Source organism: Myxocyprinus asiaticus, chromosome 8 (genome assembly GCF_019703515.2).
Source record: "Myxocyprinus asiaticus isolate MX2 ecotype Aquarium Trade chromosome 8, UBuf_Myxa_2, whole genome shotgun sequence".
Lineage (NCBI taxonomy): Eukaryota > Metazoa > Chordata > Actinopteri > Cypriniformes > Catostomidae > Myxocyprinus > Myxocyprinus asiaticus.
This window is the reverse complement of record NC_059351.1, coordinates 29,082,930-29,110,169: the sequence shown is the minus strand read 5'-3', so window position 1 is coordinate 29,110,169 and position 27,240 is coordinate 29,082,930. Positions and strand designations below refer to the sequence as shown.

Here is a 27,240-nt window from a genome sequence, read left to right as displayed (position 1 = left end):
AACTTCAAAGTTCTACTCAGCGGTTTCTCAAAGACCTTCATCATGCTAATTTAAAATAAGAAAAAAAGAGGTTAAGAAACATGTTTATTTAAATAACTTCAAAGTTCTATGTTAATTCTAAATACAAGCGTTCATCTCACACATACACACCAATTGTAAAGTCTCTACATACAGAAACACGTACACAGAGTTCCAGATGTTCCATAAGTCTTGTCCAGTCAATCTTCATCTGGTAGTTTAGTCAGAATCTCCACACCATCGCAGGTGATAACAACCATGTGCTCAAATTGTGCCGATCTGAGTATTTGCAACACAACACACATGTGATTAACATGTTGAGATTCAGTACAGTTCAAGGAATGATTACATTTAGCACACATTTTCTAATACTGCATATTATCTCAGTCAACCTTAGAAATGAGAGCACTAGTCAACAACTGACCAAGCAGTAACAGTGAACTCACCTGCCAACAAGGCAATCAGCTCATTTGTAATTAAATATATATATATATTTAAGTGAAATATATGCAGTTTTAAGGAAAGTTTATCCTAGAGCACTTCGCCTATCACGGATTACTTAGCACTAGTCCTGTGCTTCAAATTCTGAGGGTCCTTAGTCTTTCCAAGCTAAATGTCAACAGCCAATAGAAATACATTTCTTGAGTATTCTCAATAAAAATTGGCCACTTATACTTGGATGATGTAATGAATGATTGATGTAGGCTAAATTTAAATGGCTGTGCTCTCATTAGAAAGGGGGTAGGAGAAGTGTGATTGGAGAAATTGAACACAACACCTTTTGTCATCCACAGATACAGCAGTCCACTTGTCACTCAAGATCCTGAACTCTGAGGATCCCTCCATAACAATGGGTTCTGGAAAAATGGGATGGTTAAGCTTGTACAGCTATCCTGCAATATTATTATTATCTAGATTTCATGCTTAATATTCAATACATCTCTAATTCTCTGTCATTTAAAACAATAAACACTGCACACACAAACCTACGGTTCCATCTGTAGGACTTGCCATTTGCTGTTAACAAAGCATAAACCCTAGTGGAAAACTCAACTCACTTTGCACTTGTTGAATCTCAATTAAAAAAAAAAATTCCTCTATGATAATATTAAAACATGTTGCTCATCATGATATTAATCAACTTTATTCATAATATTTTGGTTGGGGGGGGGGGTTACTTGGACTCACTAGCTTAATGCATACATTTGATTTATAAATAAATTCACTGAATGGCTAATAATAAAATAAAATAATAATAATACAAAATAAACTTACCATGATGCCATATCTCTGGATGACCATGAAAATAAGTTCCTATATTATGACCAATAAAATATAGACACACACGGAACCCATTTGAATTGGCAATATTGCTGTAATTCGGAAACAAAGATTATAAGTGAATAATCAAGTTTATGTTGGCTCCTGTTTGACAAATAGCAAATCGTTTTCCTAGTTTGTAGGTTGCTTTGGATAAAAGCTTTTTCTAGATTAAATGTAAATTTACCCATGAGGTACAACATTCTGTTAGGTTGTTGCCTTTAAAGGAATATTCTGGCCTCAATACAAGTTAAGCTCAATCAACAGCATTTGTGGCATAATGTCAATTACCACAAAACTGAATTTTGAAATGCCCCTCCAGTTCTATAAAAAAGCAAACATCAGGTTTGCAATGAGGCACTTACAATGGAAGTAAATTGGGCCAATCTGTAAAAGTTAAAATACTCACTGTTTCAGAAGTAGGCTATAGCCACAAGGGCCACATTCACACAGCAGCAGAATATGGATGTCAGACCTGTTTTGAGTGCTTAATACAGTAACATTCACACACAGTTCAATTATTTAAGAGAGTGACAACCGCATTCTATATCCAAACTGACACCCGCAAATTTTCAGGTCTCACAACCGCATTCTCGGCAAACCTGTGCTGTGTGAACAGAACCGTACTGGACAACTATTTGTTAGTTACGTCATATGCAGTGAGAGCCACGCTGCACTGTACACAAGCGTGTCTCATGTGTTTTATGTGGGGGTTCGTTTACTCACAGAGACGGGGAAATGAGCTGCATCATCCAAAGATCCAACCGCTGTCTTCCACCGGAGCTTGTTGTGCGGCTCATGCCCGTGACAAAAAAGCTGCTCTCTGCACTCGGTTAAAAGGCATTTAAAGCCGCTTTTGGTTATTTATGATCTGATGGATGAACTCACGCCTAGATTGGACTAATTTATTTAATAACACGGCAGCAACTGTGAAAAGACATGCTGGTGTTATGGATGTCACCATCTTTTAGTCACCATCACTATGGTTACAGCTGTTAGAATACGGTTGTGACTTTGGTTGTTTGTTCATACAGAGCCGCTACTGTAAGCTGTTATATGAACGGGACATTTCAAGACTCACACCTGTAAGTAAATACAGTTGTCAATCCCAAACACTGACTGTGTGAATGTAGCCAAGACGTAAACAATATGCATGTTAACTTGATTTTAGTGTTTTAAAATCACTTACTAACTTTCTTTAAGCAAAGTTCTATCCAATTTTATAACTTTGTTGCCATAACGATATAAAGCCATAAATGCTAAAATGATGATTTAAACAACGTTACAGCTCAAATAATACACAAGTTTTAACAAAATAATTAAATGTAAGTAAATTATAAAACTATAAGTTTCACATTTCTGCCTCCAAAAATTGGCCCCATTCACTTCCATAGTGTCTTGCTGTAACATCGATTTTTGCTTTTTTTAATCAACCCTCTACGGTTATGTTGGTGAAAGAATTGCCATTTGCTAGTAAATTTTTATTTTTACTCACTAGACTTTTGATGACAAGTAAGCGTAATGCAACAGAAAAAGATATTAAGCAAACCGAGAAAGGGGGCCACTTATTATACTGTATATGACTTCACGCAATGTAGAATATTGTACATTTTATTTTTATATTTTGCCTTATCATTTTAATCACATTTTAGCTTTTTAAAAATGTAAAAATGTCAAATTCTATCAATTTACATGATGTCATGAAATTGCATTTTTAATGATGATACAAGCTGTTGTCACTGTTTGAAATTTCATTCTCATTTTAAACAAAAAATTCACTAGGTTGGAATCTAAAACTGAAAATTAGGGCTGTCACCATTATGAAATTTGGTTGACGATTATTCGTCAAACAAAAAATTGCAATTATGACCATTAATTGCCTGTTTTAGGACTATGATGATTAACTGTCTGTTTTAGGTCTTTCACGAATATGACGATTAGTTGTCATACTAACTGTCTATGTGTGCTTCATGCACATAACATAGTCATTTATACAAATTTACCTTGGGTCATATAATAAAAATAAGGGTATATGATTTCCTTTCCAGGCTTAAAAAAAATTTATGAATGACAATCAAATATAAGATATAAAAGTATACATTTTAAAATAAAGTAATATTTTAGGTATCAAAATATTTATAAATAACTAATATATAGGCTATATCTCTCTTTTTTTGTCAGATTTAGTCTTGGTCCATTTTACATATTCACACTGTTTTTTTGTTTTTTTTTAACCCCGCCAGCCAGTATAGATATTATATTATATATTACATTATATTATATTATATATGTTGTGCAATAGTAAAATATTTCTGCCTTAAATTCTTCACTTTATTTATCTACACATTATTTTAACCTCTTAACTGGCAGACCCACCTGAGGGACAGAGTGGGAACAGCTATTATAGGGTTAACCCTGAACTATAACCGGTTAACCCGAGTCGAAATATTTTTTTGTGGTAATCAACATTATGCCACAAATGCTGTCGACTGAGCTTAACTTGTATTGATCCCAGAACATTTCTTTAAGAAATTAAGAACGTGATCATGAGATGCTAGATACATTTTTGTATCATTGTTTATATATAGAGAGAGAGAGAGAGGGAGAGAGAGAGAGAGAGAGAGAGAGAGAGGATGCTAGGGTGCCAGCATGATAGAAAAATAAAAGGGAGAGATAGAGTGAAAGAGAGGTCTAAGTGCCTTTTGCTGAGGAGAGGTAATTGTTCCCTCTTTGTGTATATAATAACAGTGTATGTCCATGCAGAAGCTCAGAATCCTATGCAGAGAGAGAGAGAGAGACAACAAAAGCACTGCTTCCTCAGAAGGAAGGTCTTCTGCTGCACCTCACACAATGCATGAAAATCCCCACATTTAATACATCTTATGTTAAAAGTTTTAATTTCAAGATAGGTCTGTATGTAAAAAAAAAAAAAAAGCACACCTATTTATGTCATAAAATTTAAGTAATAATACCCAACTTTACTTTTTTACCCTGAACTCCTTTCAGCGACTTCGCTATTGATATTTTGCGCATTATAAGTCTTTAAATTAGAAGTGCAAAGTCCATAAGATGTTAGATGTTCAGTCTTTCTGCAAGAGTGCTGAACTGTATGTGTGTGGTTGAGTGTGTCCTCTCTCTGTGAAAAGGCTCCTGCAGATCTTTTTGTGTCTCTGTGGGGAGCTGAATCCACCCTGGCAGAGTTTGCGATTCTCAGAGACAGTAGAAGCAGGCCTGTAATTTATTCGCTCTCTCTCTCCCCCTCACACACATACGCACACACATCCAACAAGAGAAACTAACCTGTAATTTACATCCCATTGCAGGAAAAACCCCAATGTACTCTGGGTAATTGCTTGCTCGGCGCTCACTGAGAAATACATTAACTCTGTACAGTCCTTCTTCAGATACTGCACTATTAAATAAGGGCATCATAGCCTGATGATGCAAGATTGCTCTTTTTTCTACTTTAAAGCACAAGAGGGATAACAGAGAGGTTTAGGGGTTAGATGTGCTATTTTTAGCAAAAAAGAGAGAGCAAGTGGGAGAAAGTAATGAATAAAAGATAATTTTCCACAGAAATCATTTTTGAGGTGGTGAGATTGTTAAGCACTAAACCTGAGATGGAAACAGTGCCGAGCACAAGTAGAGGGCTGGGATGAGAGTCTAAAAAGAGTGGGATAATGCCTGACCTTTTGACATTGCAATGTGGTCATTTTCTCTCTCTCTCTCTCTCTCACTCTCTCTCTCACTCTCTCTCTCACACACACACACATACACACACACATACACACACACACAAACACACTTGATAGTGTTGCCAATGACACACAGATGTTTTTCCGGTCCAAAGGCAGCGATGGCCTGATCTCTGCACTGTCGAGCCACATCCACTATCTTTCTCGCCTGTTCATTTATTGAGCCAATCAGAAATGTTTCTGAGGTGTCACCATGGTAACCCTCCAGATAAACCTACAAAACATATATCCACACTGTTTACACATATAGACCATTTCAATGACTGTTCGTTGGTGACATCATGTGACGTCATTGTTCCATGAACATTTCCTGCTTGTCAAAAAAGAGACTATTTAGCAGAGATGGGCCATTTCTATTTAAATGAATGGGAGAAATTGGAATGCCCAAGGGCAGCCAACAGTCAACGGATGTAGAAAGGAAGTCCCGCCTTACAGGTAAGATAGCCAATCACCTTTTAGATATAGAAATCGCCTGTCAGTCAACTCAAGAACATGCATGCGCATTAGCTATACAAGATGGTAAAATTGCGGGGGTTTTTTTGCATAATCTGTGTTAAAGACGCACAATTTATTATACCAGTCTTGACGGAATGACATGCCCCTCCCGTGGATCATCGTCGTCCGTGGTGATTTTTCCCTGTTTGGTGCGTGTGATGGGGCTCACCTGAACCCAGTGAAGAGCCCCATCACCGCTGCCTTTAAACACAGAGCATGCCTCGCCTCAGGAGACCGCTTTCTCCCTGCTGGCGTCATCGCAGCTCAAGGAACGAAGTCGAGAGTGTCCGGCGCGAGTTAGATGCGACACCGGGGATTGGAGCACACATCGTGGCCTCCACCCCATACGCCTCGGTCCAAGGAGGGGTGCGCGTTGCTGCACTATCATGACGCTTGTTTAGGTACATAGAAAAATAGCTGCCCAATTTGCCCAAGAGCATTCCAAAGACGGCCACCGAGTGGACTGACTTACCTTGAAAAAGAGACTTTGTTGAAATACGTTTGGACCATTATCCACCTTTTTCCTACATCCCGTGATGCTTAGCGAGAAATATGGGCATTACTTCCGTTGTCAAGTTAACACAGCTGTTGTTGCAGCTTACGTCCATTCATTCTTTCATTGCGGTGTTGTGATTTTGAGGAGAGCGTGTATGATTTCGTATGGACATACATCAATCACTATATCAGTGTGTTACTGAACAATAATAAACTGCAAAAAAGGCATAAAGACGTAGAAAGCGCGAACAGACAGACAGACTGAGCTGTGAAGTTCTAATACTTGGGTATGTAATCGCTTTTCTGATCGGATGGTTATTTCCTTTTAAATCCACACGTAAATTTAAACATTTGTTCGGTGGGTGATTGACTGGTGAGAGGTTGTGCTTCGCTGCTGTCCAGGACACATCAGGACGCCATTTTAAACCTCAGATGCGATGTGGTTTTTGACTACCTCTGTATGTGTTTTTTGTGATCCAATCACAAAACATTTTGCACCCAGTTTACAACTACTGTATATTTAGCACTGACCTTTGCGATCGGATCATCCGAAACGTGTCTTATTACCAGCTGTAAACAGGGTCTGCAATGGCTGCAGCCAGAGCTGTAGAACAACTTCCAGCGGAAGTCCCACCCACATTTGTTTCCCCAGTAAGACCTCCAAGAAAAAGGTGGATAATTCCTTTGTTTTTGTTTACGTTCTTGAAATGGTCTATACTGAGATGCATGAACAATCACTTGCTTGACTTAAAATTAAGCAACAAAGCAGAGGTTTCCCCTTTTGTGCATGTGCAAGCATTTAAACTTACTGTGACATCTATATTGATGATATCTCCATCTTTCAACGGCTGACTAGAAAACAAAGCACAATACTAAATGTACACACTGACAAATATGTAGTCACAACAAATCACACAAGTCTAATAGCTCTGAGTTACCTGTCTGGAATGCCATGGCACACTACTTTGTTTACAGAGGTACAGACTGACTTTGGAAAGCCCCCATAGTGTAAAGGAGAGGTGTAGACATTGTGACGGATCGCTTTCTGATGGACAATAAAGTCCATCAGAAAGTGAGAAAAAGTGAAGGACATGTCATATCAAACTTAAGTCTGGTTTCAGATTTCAGATAAGTGTAGAGTACACCTTCAAACTCTTTCCTGCCAGCAGCAGTATGCAGGTGCTCTGATCAGGTGGGTCCAATAAAATCTTTGTAAAATCTTAAATTGCATAAGGCGAACCCTTGCATCTCTAGATGCAGACTTGACATTTTTCAGAATCTTAGTCCACACTCCATCTTTCTCCCATAATTTCTTAATAGAAGTTAAAACTCCATCCCCCATACTCTGAATTAACAGGGAGTAGTACACTGATGCCTCATGACCTTGTCCAAAAGCCGCAATCACCTCTCCCAAAGCATCTGTCTCCTCAGGGGGGGGTGTGCTACTCCCAAAAATAGTACAAAGCAGGTGGCGCAATTGTAAATACCTATAAAACTGAGGTCTGGGGATCCCAAAATGTTGGACCAAGTTTTCAAATGATCTCAACACACCACTTTCATATAGGTCACTGAGTGTAGCAACCCCCCCTCACAATCCACTCTGGCCAGCAGAAAGGGGACTTGCCAATACACAATCTTGGGTTCTGCCATATGCTCAAGGCAACATTTAAATAAGTGTCCAATTTAAACAATCTGGACACTTTAGTCCATACCGAGTGTAAATGCGAAATAATGGGGTGTAACTTAACTTTTCCAATTAGTTTGATGAGATGCTTTGTAACGGCAAAATAGGGGCAAGAACTGCCTGTTCAATAACAAACCAGGGAGGGGCTCTCTCAGGTGGAAGTGACCAATGAGACAAATGTCTGAGACTAGCCTAGATCACCTCTGTCAATCGGCCTATGTAATTTATTAAAATGCAATCTGGGACGTTTACCATTCCAAATGAAGGACTTCGCTATGCTATCGAATTGCTTGAAATAAGAGAGGGGGACATCAACAGGTAGGGACTGTAGCAGGTAGTTAAATGTTGGAATACAATTCATTTTAATAACATTAACCTTCCCAATCATCGATAAATGTAATGAAGCCCACCTGCCCACATCGCTCAAAAACCTTTTTATTAAAGGGTCAAAATTAACACTAACTAAATCAGACAAATTTGCTGGGAATAAAATCCCCAAATACTTAATGCCCTGTTTGGGCCACTGGAAGGCGCCCGGCTGGAAAGCCGTTACTGGAGAGTATGCTGTCAGAGCCAAAGCTTCGGATTTAGACCAATTGACTTTGTATCCTGAGAACTTAGAAAAGGAATTAATAATTCTGTGGAGGCAAGACATAGATCTAGTAGGTTCAGAGACAAATAATAAAATATCATCTGCGTAAAGCAGAAGTTTATGCGCCACACCTCCTGCCACCACCCCTGGAAAATCATCCTCCTTTCTTATCGCGGCTGCTAATGGTTCCAGGGCAAGACAGAACAATAAAGGGGAAAGAGGGCAGCCCTGCCAAGTTCCCCTATCCAAAGCAAAATAATCTGAGATTAATCCATTTGTTTGTACCGCTGCTACAGGGTGTCTATAAAGTAACTTAATCCAACCAATAAAAGTATTTCCGAACCCATACATTTCCAAAATCTTAAAAAGATAATCCCATTCTACCATATCAAACGCCTTTTTGGCGTCAAGTGAGATGGCAGCGACTGGAGACTGATCATTCGCCACTGACCACATAATATTGATGAGACGCCTGATGTTATCAGAAGAGCTACGGCCCCAAATAAACCCCACCTGATCTATATGTATAAGAGATGTCATAACTTTACTTAATCGATTAGCCAGAATTTTTGACAATATTTTTACATCTAGTTGGATCAGGGAGATTGGACGGTAACTTTTACACTCACTTGGATCTTTGTCTTTTTTAAGAATCAGACTGATCCGGGCTTGTGTCATGGTTGGCGGAAGCTTTCCATTCTTTAATGATTCAGTATAAACTTCTAACAAAAGTGGAGCCAGTTCTGTAGTGTAAGATCTAAAAAATTCAGCGGCAAAACCATCTGGCCCCGGAGCCTTGCCAGTAGGTAGGGACTTAATTGCCTCATCAAGCTCCTCCAAGGTTATCTCAGAATCAAGATAATTTTTTTGTTCAATCATAAGATTAGGGAGTTCTAATGGTTCCACAAAGTTTCTAATATCTTCATCAGTAGGCGAAGACGTGGAACTATAAAGATCAATATAGAACTCTTTATAGGCATTATTAATATCAATGGCTGAAGTAAAAATTTCACAACCAGCAGATTTCACTGAGGGAATGATAGAAAGAGACTCTCTCTGCTTTATATATCTAGCCAAAAGCTTCCCTGCTTTGTCACCTGACTCAAAGTATAACTGTCTTGCCCTGAATAACCAAAACTCCACTTTCCGTGACAAAATAGTACTATATCTATATTTCAATTGGGTCAATTCTCTGAGGCCATCAGCTGACATACGGCGCTTCAGCTCTGCCTCTGCACTTTTAATATTCTCTTCCAACTCCACAAGTTCTCGTGCATTGGATTTTTTGATAAATGAGGCATACTGTATGATACGACCCCTAAGAACCACCTTAAGTGCCTCCCAAGCCATGCCCATAGAAGATATCGAGGACCAGTTGGTCTCCATATAAACATTGATTTCAGTCTTTAACATTTGTTGGAAATCAGGATTTTGCAAAAGGGACACATTAAGGCGCCAACTATATGATTTCTTTTTCTCTATATGTGGCATCACCTCTAAACTCACCAGGGTGTGATCTGAGACTAAAATGTTTCCAATTGAGCAATCCACAACAGATGAAATGAGGGATTTGGATATAAAAAAAAAAATCTATTCTAGAAAAAATCTTATGGACTGATGAAAAAAATGTATAGTCCCTACCAGATGGGTTCAAAAGTCTCCAAATATCCATAAGACCAAGATTTTTACACATCCTGTGAAGCGTCAAGGTTGCTCTAGGGGGCTTGCACACTTTTGCTTCACTATGATCAAGGACTGAATCCATCAATAGATTAAAGTCTCCTCTCAATATTATATCATGAGGGGTGCCAGCGGCTTGCAACATCCCTTCAAGATCTATAAAAAAGCCTTGATCATCAGCGTTAGGTGCGTAAATATTAGCCAAAATCAACCTTTGCCCTTGAATTTCAACTAACACAATAATGACTCTTCCTAATTTATCTTTAGTCTGTTTGAGACATTTTAATTGTAGATGTTTATTAATCAATACAATGACTCCCTTGCTCTTACTTGAGCCAGCACTAAAAAAAACATGTCCACCCCATATCTTCCCAAATTTTTCAGCTTCCTGCAGGGAGAGATGTGTTTCTTGAAGAAACACTATATCATATTTCTTACGTTTAAGAAAAGAACTAACCTTCCTTCTTTTTATGGGGTGCCCCAACCCATTTACATTCCATGTGGAGAGAGATAATACACTCATATTAACATTTAACATATTGATATAACAAAACAAAAAAATTGTGTGTGAAAAACAAAATTATACAGACCACATTCCCCATTAGTGAAACAATCAACCCCCGAACAAAACAAACAGAAAAAAGAAAAATGTGCACATTAACCCCGCGTACGAAAGCGCCAACCGGCGACAGTCCCTTTAAACACAAAAGGTCCATGAACGCCCACGAGCCTCCACGACAACTTTGCCATCGGAATGCTCAATTTTGCCTCACAAATTACATAACAGAAAATACTTTGTAAAATAAACCCAGCAAATAGGAAGAATGAACGCAAAGAATGTGTAGATTCATTCTCAGAACTGTCTCAATGGTGTGATCATCCACAAAACTAATTCCAGCTGATATAAAACCGTTCAGATTCCTCGGACAGACAAATGAATGTTCAGTGAGCCGGCTGTTATGAGTTCAATGGATGACGTAATCATTCCAAAGTCTCATAAAAAAAAAAACTCAACAAAACAAACTACAGCCAGCAGGAGGAATAAGCACGAAGAACGAACAGATTAATCCGCAGCTGTTCCAAAGGAGTGTTATTCAATAGAACAAGCTCCAGCCGCTTGTCGGAACCAATACAAAAAGAAACAAAACCGGCATCCCGGTTCCCCGGACGGTCAAGTCAATTCACTCGGAGGCCGCATAAACGTATATACCATGACTTACTCAATCTGTCAACTTTATAAAAGACATCCTTTGTGTGAGCATTTAGATATTTTGCGGTCATCCATTGTGTCCACTCTCAAACTGTCCGGGAACTTCAATGCAAAAGTAATCTTTCATCAATGCAAAAGTTTCTTTAAGGAAAAGTGTTAATCACAAAACAAGCTCCAGCCGCACGGCGGAGCCAATGCAAAAAACCCAAAATGTCGCCCAGCTTCTTCGAGTAAGTACAGCGAATCAGGCCCACTCACATGAGAAACATGCAATAGTTTACTCAAACATTGATTCTATAAAAGATATTGCCTGTTTAGGACATGTAAATACTTTGCGACAGACCTTCGTTTCTATTCTCAGTTTGGCAGGAAACATCAGAGCAAACGAGATCTTTTTCTGATGTAAGAGTTTCTTGCATTCCTTGAACCGAAAGCGTTTCTCTCTTGTCGAACTCGCAAAGTCCAGGAACAAGAAAATATTATGGTTCTTCCAAGAAAGCTTCCCTTTGCTCCTCACCTGGCGCAACACAAGATCTTTATCGGATGATCTCAGAAATCTGGCCAGAATCGATCTGGGCCTGTCTCCCTCAGCAGATCTGTGAGCTGGTACTCTGTGAGCTCGCTCGATTTCCAGCTTGTGGCCTGTTATGTCGAGCAGACTCGGGAAAAACTCGTCTTTCACCGGAATTTCACCATATCTCTGCCATCCTCATGCTCAGGAATTCCAACAATTCGAACGTTATTCTTGCGGCTTCTATTCTCAAGATCTTCAAGCTTTTCAAGGAGACAAATCAACTTTGGTCGCGGGTGGATTAGCGGTTAATTCCCTCTCCGAAGTTTCCAGAAAACCAATTCGTTTTTCAACATCAGTCACTCTTGTACCTAACTCAGAGAATTTTATTTCCATCACCGTAATCGATCGACGTATTACAGCGAGATCCTCCAAGTCAGCAAGAATCTTCGTCAACATCACTGACATGTTGGACAACTGACACTGGATCTCCTCTCCCGCCGTGCCATCTAAATCGAGTCCCTGGTCTGTAGGCCTGTCGGGGCTTTCATCCTGAACACGTAAGTGTCTTTTAATGTCTCCAGAGCTCAAGGATTTTGACTTCTTTGCCATGTTTTGCAACAAAGGACAAATGTGTAACTGGGTATTTCAAAATTCACCAGATTATAACATGAAAATAATTGAAAATTCAGCAAAGTGCGCAGAGCTCGTCGCTCACACGTCTGCTCCTTGCATGGCGTCACGTGACCCCTTTTCACTTCTTATTCATTATTAATTCATATTTAAATTCAATAATAGAATCTAACTCATTAAAACCTCACACGGGAGCGGGTTTGGTTATTAGCAATAATCAATAATTATCAAAGATAATTATTAATTATTAAAATCAATAGAACATTGATGAGAATCAATGATAGCTTTTTAACCCTTTAAATCAACAATCATCAAAGATAACCATCAATTATCAAATTCAACAGAATATTAATTATTATCAAAGATAATCATTAATTATTAAAATCAATGAAACATTGATAGAATTAACACTAGCTTATTGATCCATCAAATTCAACAAACATCAAAGATAATTATCAATTATCAAAAATCAATAGAATATTAATAAGGATTAATATCGCCGGGGCACCACCCTGGAATCAGGGACTAATAACCAGACAGTATAACAGTCTCAATATTAGATTGTTCACTTAGGAAAATCGACATCCGGAGAACATCGACCTTCAAAAGAAACAATGAAGGCTTGAATCCGACCACTGACATCCATCAAGTCTGGCCTGTAGGTGTTGAATGTACCTGAACATGACGTGTGCAATAATTGCCGTGTTGATCCAACCACTAAGGAGGAGCTCGAGGGCAACCAAACTGATAGGGTGTTCTTGGTAATATGACAATCTGCTTCTGTGTCTAGGAAATACAGTGGTCAAGCCAGTCGGTTTGAGACTGAACTTCATTAATTTCGTCCCTTCAGCCTGAAGATGCTGTTGAAGGGTGTCATCAATGGTGAGGTTGTGACCTCTAAATGCGTCCATGATCTCAGTTTCTGCATCATGTTTGTCGGCGTTGAGATGGAGAACAATATCGTCAATGTGCACGGTGGCTCCTTGGGGAACCGTTAAGAACACCGTTTGGTTTGGTAGCATTAGTTTAGTGGCTGTATCATGGCGGTCGTATGACAGTAGAACTTAGGTGGCTGGTGTTAACGAGCCAGGGATTGCCTGCTCACTCTACCTTTGTCTCTGTTCCTTCATCTTTGACGGACATGCTACCTTGACACATTTGTTCAGGGGATTCGGCTCTTAGGCGTAGAGGTAGTTAGTCACCTCTCTAACAAAGGGGTTGCTTGGACAAACCCAATGAATATCCTTCGTCTTGGCACACATGCTTAGGTTAGGGATAAGGTAGAGCGAGGGGTTCTCATCATGGTAGGCGAGTGTTGGTGGTGTTTTGAGGTGAACGTGTGTGTTACCTCTCTGAAAACCAACATTAAATACGGACTTTAGTCTGTATATATTCTGCCTTTCTATGATGGTAGATTGAGGATAAATCCTATGTCGAGGTTCTGAGGATTTACATGGATTGGAATTGCAGGAATATGCCAGGTGTATCTGTGAAGGTTGCACAACGGAGGTAGTAGCAGATCTAAGGATTTGTTCGACAAGGTCTAGGGAGACCAGGTAAGCTGGAATTCTTCCACCACTCAGACTGTTGACTGAGGAGCCAATTTCCCTGATGAGGTCCTGCATTAAATCTCTAACGATACGCACATAAGTTATGTCTTCTCTGACAAACTCTGACAAAGTCCCTAAAGCATGCAAAGTGTTGTTGAAAAGAGCGGAGTGCAAACTTACTGTGACTATAGTACCCTGGAGGGTTTTTCCCACGCCCTGTAATTGTTCTTGGAGGAGAAGGAGTCTCTGCTGGGTTTCTGAATGATGGTGACATGTCCATCTGAAGCTGGCGAACTGTTTTCTGGACCAAGTGGTCTTGGTATGTCAACCTGAGCCCACATGTGTCCATGACGGCAGTCAATGAGTGGAGCCAGTCAGCTCAGTAGGTCCTGGCCAGTTAACAGTGGTTCCGTATTAATGGGACATATGTAAACAGGGTGTACTAGCATCATCCCATGAAAGGTAATGTCGATCCATGCCCGTTTTGTGATAGACAACCTATCTTGCATATAGCTTGTGATGCTTACGTTGCAGGTCTCTGTCTGTAATGGTTTGCCAAGGGAGAGCTTTGCTCTAGGCACCTCTGCAAAGGTGTTGGAACCTATCAGACTTATTTCGGAACCAGTGTTGGGTAGTGTGTGGGAGCTGATGCACCCCCCTACCACTACTGATGTATATATGCGTCGGCATTGCTCTTATGGCCCAGATCGCCCAAAAAGGTCAGGAAAGGAGGGTGTGGCATGTTAGGAGTGACTGTTTTGGGGAGCAACTTGGACACTGTTCCCCTTTTCCCAACCTACAAAGTAAACTTTGGCATTAATGGGAGGGGGTACATCGTCTAGTCATGCTAACGGGGGTTCGGCGCCATGTTCCTTTAAGGAGTTTGGCGGACCTGGTGAACGACGGAGCACGTCAAGCTGAATTACTAACTCTGTCAAGCATCTCCTGATATCCTCCATTTCCTTTCTCAAACCTTGTTCTCTGTGGGGATTTGAAACCTTGTCTTCCCATTCACATTCTTGTTTGGGTTTTCGTTTGAACCATACCTTTCCTTTCGGCCGGCAAATGTTTTGTCGTTTTGGCCTGGCGTGACCCTGGGGGTGTGTCTGGTCACCACCCCCCTGGTTCTGTTGCCCACCCTGCTGGCGGGGTGATCGGCGTCTCTGGGGTGACACTCCTTACTGTGGTCTTCCATATGAGCTTGAGTTTTTCATGTGACGAAGCATAAGGCAAGTCAACCAGGCAGCGCTCAATTTCTCTAAGATAATCGTCGATGTTTGAATCTCGATTAATCAGGTCAAAGCGCTCTATGTCCCTTGCAAGGGACTCCAGTTGTCGAGTGTGCAAGCCTTTTTGTCGGTATGACCGCGGGTTGTCCGAGTCATCCGAAACACCATAGTCACTCCGATCGCTATAGCGATGAGGATGACTTCCTCCCCTTCGTGGTGGGGAAGGAGTCCAGTCAACGTGTAGGGGTGGACCCCGGGTTGCGTACAGCTCCCTGGCTAATGGGATCTTCGAGCCGCTTACACCACTCTGGGCTTGGAAGTAATTTCCCCCCTCCGTGGTGTGGAATCAGTCGGGTTGAAATGCAAGGTGGCGTGACTGAAAACTGACTGGGGGGGGCAACTGTAAGGAGGGGCACCTGCATCCAACCAGTGGGCCGCTGGAGGAGCTTGAAAGGTGTCTCGGAGGATGAAGTCAGAGACTGTACCACTAGGGGTACAGAGAGACTGTACCTTCTAGCGTGTGTCCCTGGGTTTCTCAGGGGCACATTTCTATGCATTGTGCTAAAGAGGGGACCCTCTTCAATGTCAGATGTTGTGCTGTGTGTTTCAGCTGCACTTACCTGATCTGACTCTGCTCTTAGCTAGGCAGCTTCAAGCTGCCTGCGCAGGGTTTCGTTTCCCTCCTGCATCCGGGCATTATCTTCCTGTGCCCGGACTCTCTCAGCTTGGGTGCACCTAACTTCTTGGCGCAGGCTGAGACTTTCCCTCTGCACTGCTTGGTAGCTGTTCTGCAGCTGAGCAAGCTGGGCCTGGTGCTCTGCGGTTTGCATTTGGGTTCTGCGGTGATGAAGAAGGAACATTTGGCCCACAAGGTCTGGGATTGTGCGCTTTGGCTTCCCAACCGGGTTGTTGACATAATCAACTAGTTCCTGCAATGCTTCATCACAACGACTAATATTGTAGCCATTAAGGTTATCTCTCTCCTCTACGGAGAGATGGAGGACAGCAGCGACCTCATCTTGCAGTGCTGGGTCGTCTGACCTCTGTGGAGCTTCAGCTTCAGCCAAGTAGGGCAGTTGGCTACTCATTTTACTGGGGCAGTAAAAATGCACGCGGCCCAGTGGCTCTGATAACTTGTTGTGTTACAGTTGCTATAATGCTGACACGAACGCACAGGTGAGAGGCTTCGACCTGTGGCTTACGGGTTACTGTTATGCAATGTGCAAATTTCACTGTGTTCTCTCTTTGGTGGACGTCAATTAGGTGACCTGGCACCTCTCTGTAACATCTAGGTGAAAGCGTTAGGAGTTAAATAACAACAAAAGCAGGCTTTGAGCAGACTATCGTAAACTTACCAACCCCTAAATCACTCTAAGAGCACTTTCACACCACACTGGCTTATGCTTGGCAAGTCATGAGAGAAGTCAATTGTCAAACAGAACCAAACTTTGAAGTAATGATTCAAGTTATTACTTTGGATTTTTATGCATACACACTGTGACAAAACTGCCATGTAGGATGCCTCACACCTGCCTTTGTCTTATATCTGAATACATGAGGCCCACACACACAGTCATAAATCTTACTGATAAAAACCGTACCAAAATCAAACAAAGGGAGTCCAAAACAGAATACAAATCCCATGAAGCCTTTATCACTTTGCAACTATGGGTGAAATTCCAAAGGATCGAACTCTCAACTCCTATTGGATGAGGCACACGACAGAATGCCCCTCAACCATGATGTCATCAGGAGTAGAAATACCTCGAGATCCTTCTGGGCATCGCTTCCAGCAATTTTGCATGCCGTGCATGGACGCAGCTCATCGCTGCTCTCAGGTGTAGCCTCGTTCCATTAGGAAGTAGCGTACGACTTGAAACTGTGGCCAGACAATCTCCATCTCACTGGACGAGTTGAGTTTACTCTGTGTTTCACTGAACACTCTAACCGCCGAGCTATCCGCATCTTCATCCTTTTGCCTGCAGAACTGAAGAAAGAAGATTTCTCTTCCCTCTTCAACCAAGTCGACATTGCTGATTACTATGCCAGCCTGCCGAGAATCCGTACCGCCTGCAACAGAGCCAGGAAACGGCCTCCCGTCATCACCCGAGCCTCGAGGAACCAAGTCGGAGTCAAACAACGGATGAACACATATTCTACCTGCGTCCTCACACGGGGCACCATTAATGTTGCAGGTGCTACTTGTTTTTTAGATTAGTGTTACTATCAGAAATAATTAATAATTATTTCTTATTAATTATTAATTAATATTTAAATTAAATAATGTTGTGCGCTACGTTCAGGAGTGGGTTTGGTTATGAGCAATAATCAATAATTATCAAAGATAATTATTAATTATTAAAATCAATAGAATATTGATGAGAATCAATGTTAGCTTTTTAATCCTTTAAATCAACAATCATCAAAGATAACCATCAATTATCAAATTCAACAGAATAATAATTATTATCAAAGATAATCATTAATTATTAAAATCAATGATACACTGATTAGAATTAACACTAGCTTATTGATCCTTCAAATTCAACAATCATCAAAGATAATTATCAATTATCAAAAATCAGTAGAATATTAATAAGGATTAATATCGCCAGGGCACCACCCTGGAATCAGGGACTAATAACCAGACAGTATAACAGTCTCAATATTAGATTGTTCTCTAAGGAAAATCGACGTCCGGAGAACATCAACCTTCAAAAAGAAACACCGAGCACTGACATCCCCTGAAAGACTTTGACACAGATGTATGCAAAATAAGCCAAAACACTTCGCTTTGAAATATAACAAAGTTTATTGATGCAGTAATTTCAATTAATAATCAATACAATGCAGTCAATAAACTTCCGACTTACAACTACAAACTAAACAGTGACATTAGATATGGTAACCAAAATAAGCCTATAACACATAAGAGGAAGGTATGTGCGTGTGTGTGTGTGTGTGTGTGTGTGTGTGTGTGTGTGTGCGTGTGTGTAAGGGTGACGTGCACAAAATGGCGGACTTGACTCTTGTGGAGAGTATGTCACGGCAGGTTTCCGGCCAGAGAATATGGCCGCGAATGTGGGCGGAGAGAAGCCGGTCAGTGGCGTCTGTCCGTTTACCGCGTGATTCCGCTTGTACAATAACTTAGGGACAAAGCTGAGCTTTATCACCAAGTTATCTACTAGCCAAATGCGTGTGCGGGTATATTTGTGAGGGGGTCGCATGTGTGTGTGGTTAGTACGAGAGAGAGAGAATAAAGTGGCGGCACCGAAGCCGGTTTTGTGATCGTGGGAGAGAAAGCAGCTGTTAGTTGATCATTCAGAGACACGGTGAACGGCTCGTAAACAGTCCCGCGGTCTTTGGTTTTTTAATGGATAAACTCAGTGTGCCAGTCTCACCCACAATGGCAGAAATACACAACAGTCCAATGTGGTTGGACTACAACACAGCAAAATCTGATTCGTGACAATGTTACAGTAATACCTTAAGTATTATTAGCAGCAATGTGCGGATTCGGCAGTCTGTAAACTGTACAAGCAATAACCTTGATACACAAGAATAACACACTATAATATTCTATCTCTGCCCAGACGTAAACCTCTTACTTGGATCGTGTGAGGACGCAGGTAGAATGTTTGTTCATCCGTCGTTTGACAAACCGACTTGGTTCCTCAAGGCTCGGGTGATGACGGGAGGCCATTTCCTCGATCTGTCGGCAGGCGGACCGGCTGCTGATTCTCGGCGGGCTGGCAGAGAAATCAGCTAAATCGACTTGGTTGAAGAGGGAAGATAAATCTTCTTCCTTCAATTCTGCAGGCAAACAGATGAAGATGCGGATTGCTTGGCGGTCTCCTTCAAATCTTTTAGAGTGTTCGGTGGAACACAGTGTAATCTCAACTCATCCAGCGTGATGGAGATTGTATGGCAACTGTTTCAATTCATACGTTACTTCCTTGTGCAACGCGGGTACACCTGAGAGCAGCGATGAGCTGCGTCCACGCACGGCATGCAAAGTTGCTGGAAGCGATTCCCAGAAAGATCTCGAGGTATTTCTACTCCAGATGACGTCATGGTTGAGGGGCGTTCTGTCGTGTGCCTCATCCAATAGGAGTTGAGAGTTCGATCCTTTGGAATTTCACCCATAGGTGCAAAGTGAGCAAGGCTTCATGGGATTTGTAGTCTGTTTTGGACTCCCTTTGTTTGATTTTGGCATGGTTTTTATCAGTAAGATTTATGACTGAGTGTGTGGGCCTCAGCCAGGCTTTACGGCTGTGTAAGGCCTGCCTTAGTCTTTTATCTGAATACATGAGGCCCAACAAGTATGTGTCTTGCAAGCTGACATGCTCTTTGAAATCCCTGGATCTGCTCCTCATCTTTAATCTTTATGTAATCTGGCCACTCAGGCACTGTGCTGGATGACACATAGTCGGGCCTCTGGATGTGCTGAGAGAAGAATGTGTATGGAGAGACATGATGGGCTGGAAAACACTTCTGATTCTTAATGCTCACAAATTGATTTGCCTCTAATAATGCCCCAAAAAACAAATGAACAAATCTTTATTCAGTGTAACTACCTGATGAGGCATTACCTTGGGTACAGCAATAGGAGGGGCGCACAATGGCAGGCCGCACCACACTGTGGGAATTTTTTGACTTCCTCCAGTAGAAGGATCGTGTGGGGGGCACTGGGCACCGGATGAGCTCCTGTTGCAGCCAAGCAGCTGTCCTATTTTCTGTAGCAGTCTTGAACCACCTATACACAACCAGCAGATCATGAACATGCAGCCACATCACAAGCAATCATATACTAACAAAAATACAACTGTCATGAGGCAACCAGAACAAGTCAATAATACAGCTGAAATGCAAATGGATAGTCCATAAAATGCAAGAATGCTCACACAATATGGTGCTTAATTTAGAAACAGAACCTCAAATGAGAATAATCTGGGATCCACCACCACTCAATCAACAACCATTGTAACTCATGCCAACAGAGATTATAGAGTTTTGTCTTCAGGAAGAAAAAACAAAAGTTAAAATGGACCATGACCAAACTATAGTGGTCAAACGCTCAAAATAAGTGCAGTTATACACAGCAGAGGGGTTGAATAACAAAGATGAAAATACCACAGTGCGCACTCAGGGGTGTGGCCACAAGGGTGGCACGGGGTGGCAGCTGCCACCCTAAAAATGAGGTTTGCCACCACATCTGCCACCCCAGCATAAGTATCCAAATGTATTAAATATAAATGTAAGTATATTATAGTTGATGTTGACATTGTGTAGGGGTTTATTCATGTCAAACTGCCTAAACTCTCACCGAACGCATAAATGACTACAGACCCATAGTGTGATTGATTACAGCAGCAACCAATCCCGTGAATGTTTACAGCAGTGGCCAATCACAGCATCGACCAATCGCATACCTACTATTGCTGCGTATACAGTGTTTGGGTTGATTTCCTCAACAACAATGACCATACAGGCAAATAAGTGAAAAAAAAAGGGTAAAAGATTAATTTCTGAGTTGTTTCCAAGTCTTCACTAAATGATTATTAGATACATCGCTGTCAGTTATGGGTTACTTTCATCAGGTATGTGTATGATCCAGATGAAACATCTCCAGTTCTTGACTAGGAGTTTCTATTTCATCTGTGTGTGTTTTGACTAGCGATCTGGCGCTGGAATGTGTTATTTTAAATATTGTGAAAAGTGTACATTGCAACTGTTATCGGTGTCGTTTAGTGTCAGCAGTTTTTCTGCAGCTGATTGTTAATGAGGTGCACTGGTGCGCAGTGTGTTTCCTCCCTATATAAACTGATGTTCCATGGCTGGGTTGTGCGATGGAAGATGGTTGTTCGTGAACAGTTATAGCTTGTTAACGGGCGCTCAGGTGCATATTTACTTTTTTCCAGGTTCCCACTGCTGGTGCGTAGAGTGTGTGGTTGTCGCTGTCTTAACTTCGGAGTTTGCTGTTTTTTTCATACACCAAACTCTCCATAAATGTGTCTGTATTTCTGTAGTGATGGTGAAATGAAGCTTTTCGAAGCACCGAGGCTTTCTCCTCATCTGTATCGTGAAATGGTTCATCACTCTAAGCTTTTCAACATGGTGCACACTAATGACATCTTGTGGTTAAAAGGTTGAAAAGCTGCCTTTGTGTTCCAGAGGACCCAGCCATTTTTTGATTGTTTCATATAATAAATCAATCACTTTGTACTCTGAAAACCATAAAGGCAATACAAATTTGTCTTTCATGTGTCACTGTTGATGTAGTACTTACACAATGTATGAATAAATTAGTCTATGAATTAATCTATGAAAGAATTTATAAATGGGATGAATTTACTTGTACTGTAGCAATTTTTATGAATCTGCTTTGATAAACACATGCCTTATTCACATAAGGTTTTGCCTTAGTCCTAAACCTATGAGTTCATAGGCAAGGCTCATAAAAAATCCAGGGCAAGATGATGATGTGGATAGACAGCCTTTTGAATAACCCAGAAAGGCATCAGCAGTCGCATTTTTCATGCTTCTGGTTTCTACAACATGACTGTCCAGTGGATCCCACAGACCTTTACCTGAAAAAGGATAGAATAATCAAAATAAAAGTTTAATGGAATTCAGGTTCTCTGCAATACATGCATGATCCATACCAAATGTAATAAAACACACACACACACACACACACACACACAAAATACCACAAACAGTACCTGAGTGGGTTGCATGGCTGCCTGTGGCTCCTGCTGGCTCTGTTTGTGATGTGGGGATTTGAGAGGATGTGGATGGGGTGTTTTGGACTGCCTCAGCTCTTATGATTAAAGCACATTCTGCTGTGAGGCGTCTATGCAGTTTGTGTGGTGGAGCTTCAGGATGCTGGCACATGCTACCATATTGGCAGCAGCATCAGTTACAAGACATCGTACTTTGTTCTGAATGCCCCACTCCTCCATCAAAGCTGTCTTCACTTCAGCTATTCTCGAAAGTATGACTTTTTGAAAATTTTCCCACCCCCAGTAAAACTGTGGACAGCTGATCCTTTTCATTTATAAAATAACATGTCACTGACAGATATGCATCCATAATTAAAGATGTCCACATGTCTGATGTGAGGCTTACAGCTTTGGCCTTTTTCACCTCCTCCTTTGCCTTCTCTTTGACCTCCTTGTATTTATCCTCAACCATTTTCTTTAATGACTGGCAGGATGGAATAATGTAGGTTGGGTCTAAAATTCCAACAATCTCCTTAAAGCCAGCATCTTCATCAATTGTAAATGGCTGGTAATCTTTTACAATCATGTTGACAAGGCCCCATCAATCATTTGTTTTCTGATCCCTGCAATACAGTAAAGTATTTAAAATATAACTGCAGTAATTCATAACAGCCTTTAAAGCATTAATGTATACAGTTTAGCTTCTTCCACTATTTAAGATATTATTCCCTTATTATAAAGACTGCAATAGACAAACAAATAAATGACTGACCAGAAGTCTTAAACCTTGGTTGCTCTTTTTATGATTTATTCTTATCAAATCGTATTATTCTTATTAATATTACTATTGATGTTATTATTATTATTCTTGATATTATTAAACTTACTTTATTTGTTGACACCATCTGAAAATGCTGCCAGACTTCAGAATGGCCTCTTTTCTTGGCTGGTTCCATGCTAACAATTCAAAAGAACTCACCCTTTGTTTCACTGTCTCAATTCACTACCGATGCGAATGACAATTGAAACCTGTGCAAGGGATTCACGCTATTTTTGAATTGGAATACAAAGCAGTCATGTGGTTGTGTGCGGAAACGAAGCTTTGGATGTAACAGATCACGTGGTTATGGCAAAGCTTTGGTGTTGCCACCACTCATAGTCTGCATGCCACCCCATAAAAAATATCTAGATCCGCCACTGAGTGCACTGATGAAGGGAGTGGCTCAGAAACACAGAGGGGCAGGTTTGGGGTTGGTACAAAAAAAGGCAGAAGAGGGCTAACCCAGGGTGGGGTAGAGGGTGTGTGTACTAGTGACAACAATTTGGGTGGCAAAGAGCAAATGATGTGGCCTAGGATGTGGAGTGCACCGAATTCCCTGTGTGTGGTCGACTGTCTGGTGTTGGTCTAATATATAATCCTAACTTTGCACTTTGTCAAATACATGAAAAGGATGAGCTACCAAACTGTAACTAAAACCCGTTTGCAGCCCAACAATGATGTATCTGACAATCTAATGTCATAACTCATACAACCCATACATTACACATACCCATCAACATGATACAGGCTATTTTGACAATCACAAGGTTACTGCTTCAAAACCCAACTTTAGGCTTTTCTGTATTCATTTAAAATTATTTTATGACTAACTGTTATATTCCAAACGAGAAAGCGATCAAAACATATTTTATTGAAAATAAAGATCGACTCATAGGAAAGATAAATGTTAAAGAGTGGAGGTATTTATTTTTATATTGTTTTATATTTAATATAAATTTATAGTTTTATCTTTAGTACTTTATACACTTGTTTATTTAAAGTTGTATTAGGCTGGTTCTTTGTTGTATCCCCTGTTTAAAGAGAGCATAATTAAATCATCCTGGTTACTTTTGTAACCTCCGTTCCCTGATGGAGGGAACGAGATGTTTTGTCGATGTAGTGACACTAGGGGTCGCTCTTGGGAGCCCCAGACACCTCTGATCTTTGAGAAAAGGCCAATGGGAATTGGCGAGTGGAATTTGCATGTCACTCCCCCGGACAAACGGGTATAAAAGGAGCTGGCTCGCAACCACTCATTTAGGTTTTGTGCTGAGGAGCCGAGACAGGGTCCCGACCATTTCAGCGGGTAGTTCAGTGTTGTGGCAGGAGGGACACAATGTCTCATTCCCTCCATCAGGGAATGGAGGGTACAAAAGTAACCAGGACATTCCCTATCTGTCACTCACTCGACGTTGTGTCGATGTAGTGACACTAGGGGTCCCTATACAAAACGCCACAACTAGCTGAACTGTGTTACGTGGACTGGTGGTGCGAGATGGGCAAACCATTGCATGCCTCGTAGCCAGCACACCTGGCCGTCATGTAACCTCCCTCAACGCCCCTACGAGCGTCGTACGGTCCCCCGCACCTCAGGGACAAGTCGACTGCCCAAAATGGAGACAGGCCATCCCAGCCGTGGCCTCTTCTCTTCTTCTTTTCTCCCCAAAGAAGAATGGAAATCATTCAGCTGGGGGCCATAGGTGTTCACATCAGGGGGGGTGTCCCTTCCCAAGGGGAAGACACCGCAGAGACCACAGCTTGCCCGAAGGGGAGGCAATTGTGTGTAAATATGTCACATGGTCTTACCAAGTCTTGTCGGCAGTGTCGCATGTGTAGAAGTTCCCGTGGTAGGTCCTACCCAGAGGGGACAGAGCTCTACAAACACAGTGACCGGTGGAAGAGGGAAACTCTGCCCAAGGAAGACGTGGGTTTACCAACAGGGAGACCGTCTTGCGGAAGATACATCACACGGGGTTACAAACAGGCAATCAGCGCATGTGGTGCACCTACCCCAGTACAGGGCCTAATAGCACATGTACTGGGCTGGCATCGAGTTTCTCTGCGAGCTCACCTGCCACAAGGTTAAGGAGGAAGGACATCCAGGGTCCACGACCTCGTGAACACGGCTGGGGGTAAAAAGTGCACTTCTCCCCCTGCAGGAGGGGAAAGGTGCTATATGCAAGCGGTACACCCGGCCAGTTGTCCCGCCAACTTACCTGTTCATACCTGACAACACACGGGACGAACCAGCTCATCCTGGAGATTGAGGAACCTTGCGAAGGTATTGGGTGTTGCCCAGCCCACTGCTCTACCAATGTCTGCCAAAGAGGCAGAACGATTTTAGGCAGTTCAGCACCGACTGCGCGTGCTCGCTCGTGAGGTGTGCCATCATACCGTGGACAGCTTGCTCTTTTCCCAGTTGATCCAAAGCCCCAACTGGCTGAGCTGCCTGAGCACCAGGTCCCTGTGCGCACACAAGTCTCAAGAGTGAGCTAGGATCATCCAGTCATCGAGATAGTTGAGGATGCGGATGCCTACTTCCATTAGCGGGGAAAGGGCTGCCTCTGCGACTTTCGTGAAGACAGACCGAAGGGGAGGTCCTTGTACTGGTACGCCCGACCCTCGAAGGCGAACCGCAGAAAGGGCCTGTGCCAAGGTAAAATCGAGATGTGAAAGTACGCGTCCTTCAGGTCTACCGCCGCGAATCAATCTTGATGCCAGACGCTCGCTAAAATGCATTTCTGCGTCACTATCTTGAACGGGAGACTGTGCAAGGCCCAGTTCTTTACTCACAGGTCCAAGATTGGACGCAGCCCACCACCTTTCTTGGGTACGATGAAGTAGGGGCTGAAGAACCCCTTCCGCAGAAGGGTCGCGATCTCCGCATGCAGGGCGGCGGCGTTCTCGCCCTTCACTGAGGTAAACGGATGCCGCTGAACCCGGGCGGACGCCTGGCAAACTGAATCGCATAGCTGAGTCAGACGGTCCTGGTCAGCCATCGCGACGGGTTGGGGAGTGCAAGCCATGCCTCAAAGCTCCAGGTGAGGGGGACCAAGGGGACAATCACGTCGGATGTACTGGCGGGTGGGGCCTCGTGGTGGGGTGGAGCCGAAGGCGCCACATCGAGGGGGCTCGAGCCCCAAGCTCGTGGCCGTGCTGAGTCGGGAGACATCGAAGCACTTACCTGGCTCCGGGTACCCACCATGGGACAGGTCAGCGACGGGGGAGGAGGGGAGCCATCCTTGTAATCCGTCACAACCTCCCAGGTGTGGGTGTGTTTGTGACACAGCTGGGCTTGCAGGGGTGCTGTGCCTGCCGTAACTGTGCGATGTCCGGCGATCGTGATAACGACGGCCGTAAACACCGGATGTGTGACCCAGGGAGTGAGGAAACCGCTCTTTTTCTGAGAATGTGGATACTGCAGCCCCTCTGGCATGCGGTGAAATGAAAGAAAATGGAACAAATGATCCTCCTCCTGGCCCTCCCCCGGGGGATGGAGTGGTCTTCTTACCAGCTCCAAATCTGCAGCGGGTCTCCATGTCCCTGGGTCGCCCACCTCAGGGATGCTTAGAAGCCCTCCTCAGGTTCTTGGTGGCGGACCGTGAGACGGGGGGTCTGCTTCCTGCAGGTGGCTCTATGCTGGGGTCGCTCTACACTGGGGTCATCCACTTCGCGAGCGCCGAATGAGATCACGAACTCGCCCTGAGACGAGCCGGTGGTCTCATCCCAGAACTCAACCGGGGCAAACGAGCGTACTGGGGAATGGGAGGTCCGTGGGGGGTTACCCGGCAGAGCAGCTCCCATTGGGGTCCCCAAATCGCTCCCAGTGCTAACCGACGCGGCCTCATACCCGCAGGTAGAAGGACCAAGGCGGGGAGCTGCTGGGGTGGCTTTCCCTCTGACAAAGGAAAGCTGCGACCGCAACGTTGCCATGATCATGTTCTTGCAGTGAGGACATGACCCGTCCACAAATGCTGCCTCCGCGTGGGCAGCACCCAAGCATGTGAGACAGCGATCGTGGCCGTCGGAAGCGGAGAGGTAATGACCGTAACCAGGAATTAAACACAGAAGGAAAGGCATCTTTAAAAAGACGCTCTCTGTCAGTGGCACTCTTTTAGAGAAAATATGCTCTTTTATTTGCAAGAATATATACTCTTTTAGGCTGTTGAAGCACCCAGGGGAGTTCTCTGCACTCAACAGTGCACGAGGGGGAGAAACTGCTGTAATTCAGCATAAATCCAACAGCTTTCTCAGAGATGAATGGAATGGCAAAGGGATTCAGCTCACTGAACACAACCGCTCGGCTCTGAAGAAAAAATCTGAATGAGTGGTTGCGAGCCAGCTCCTTTTATACCTGTATGTCCGGGGGAGTGGCATGCAAATTCCACTCGCCAATTCCCATTGGCCTTTTCTCAAAGATCAGAGGTGTCTGGGGCTCCCAAGAGCGACCCCTAGTATCACTACATTGACACAACGTCGAGTGAGTGACAGATAGGGAACAATGGACATGTCTTCACTGAATT

At 42.7% G+C, this 27,240-nt stretch overlaps 1 pseudogene; it reads right to left on the bottom strand.

The window, feature by feature from the left end:
• Window positions 1-218: 218 nt before the first annotated feature.
• Window positions 219-26,153, bottom strand: LOC127444749 (methionine aminopeptidase 1D, mitochondrial-like; annotated as a pseudogene).
• Window positions 26,154-27,240: the final 1,087 nt, after the last annotated feature.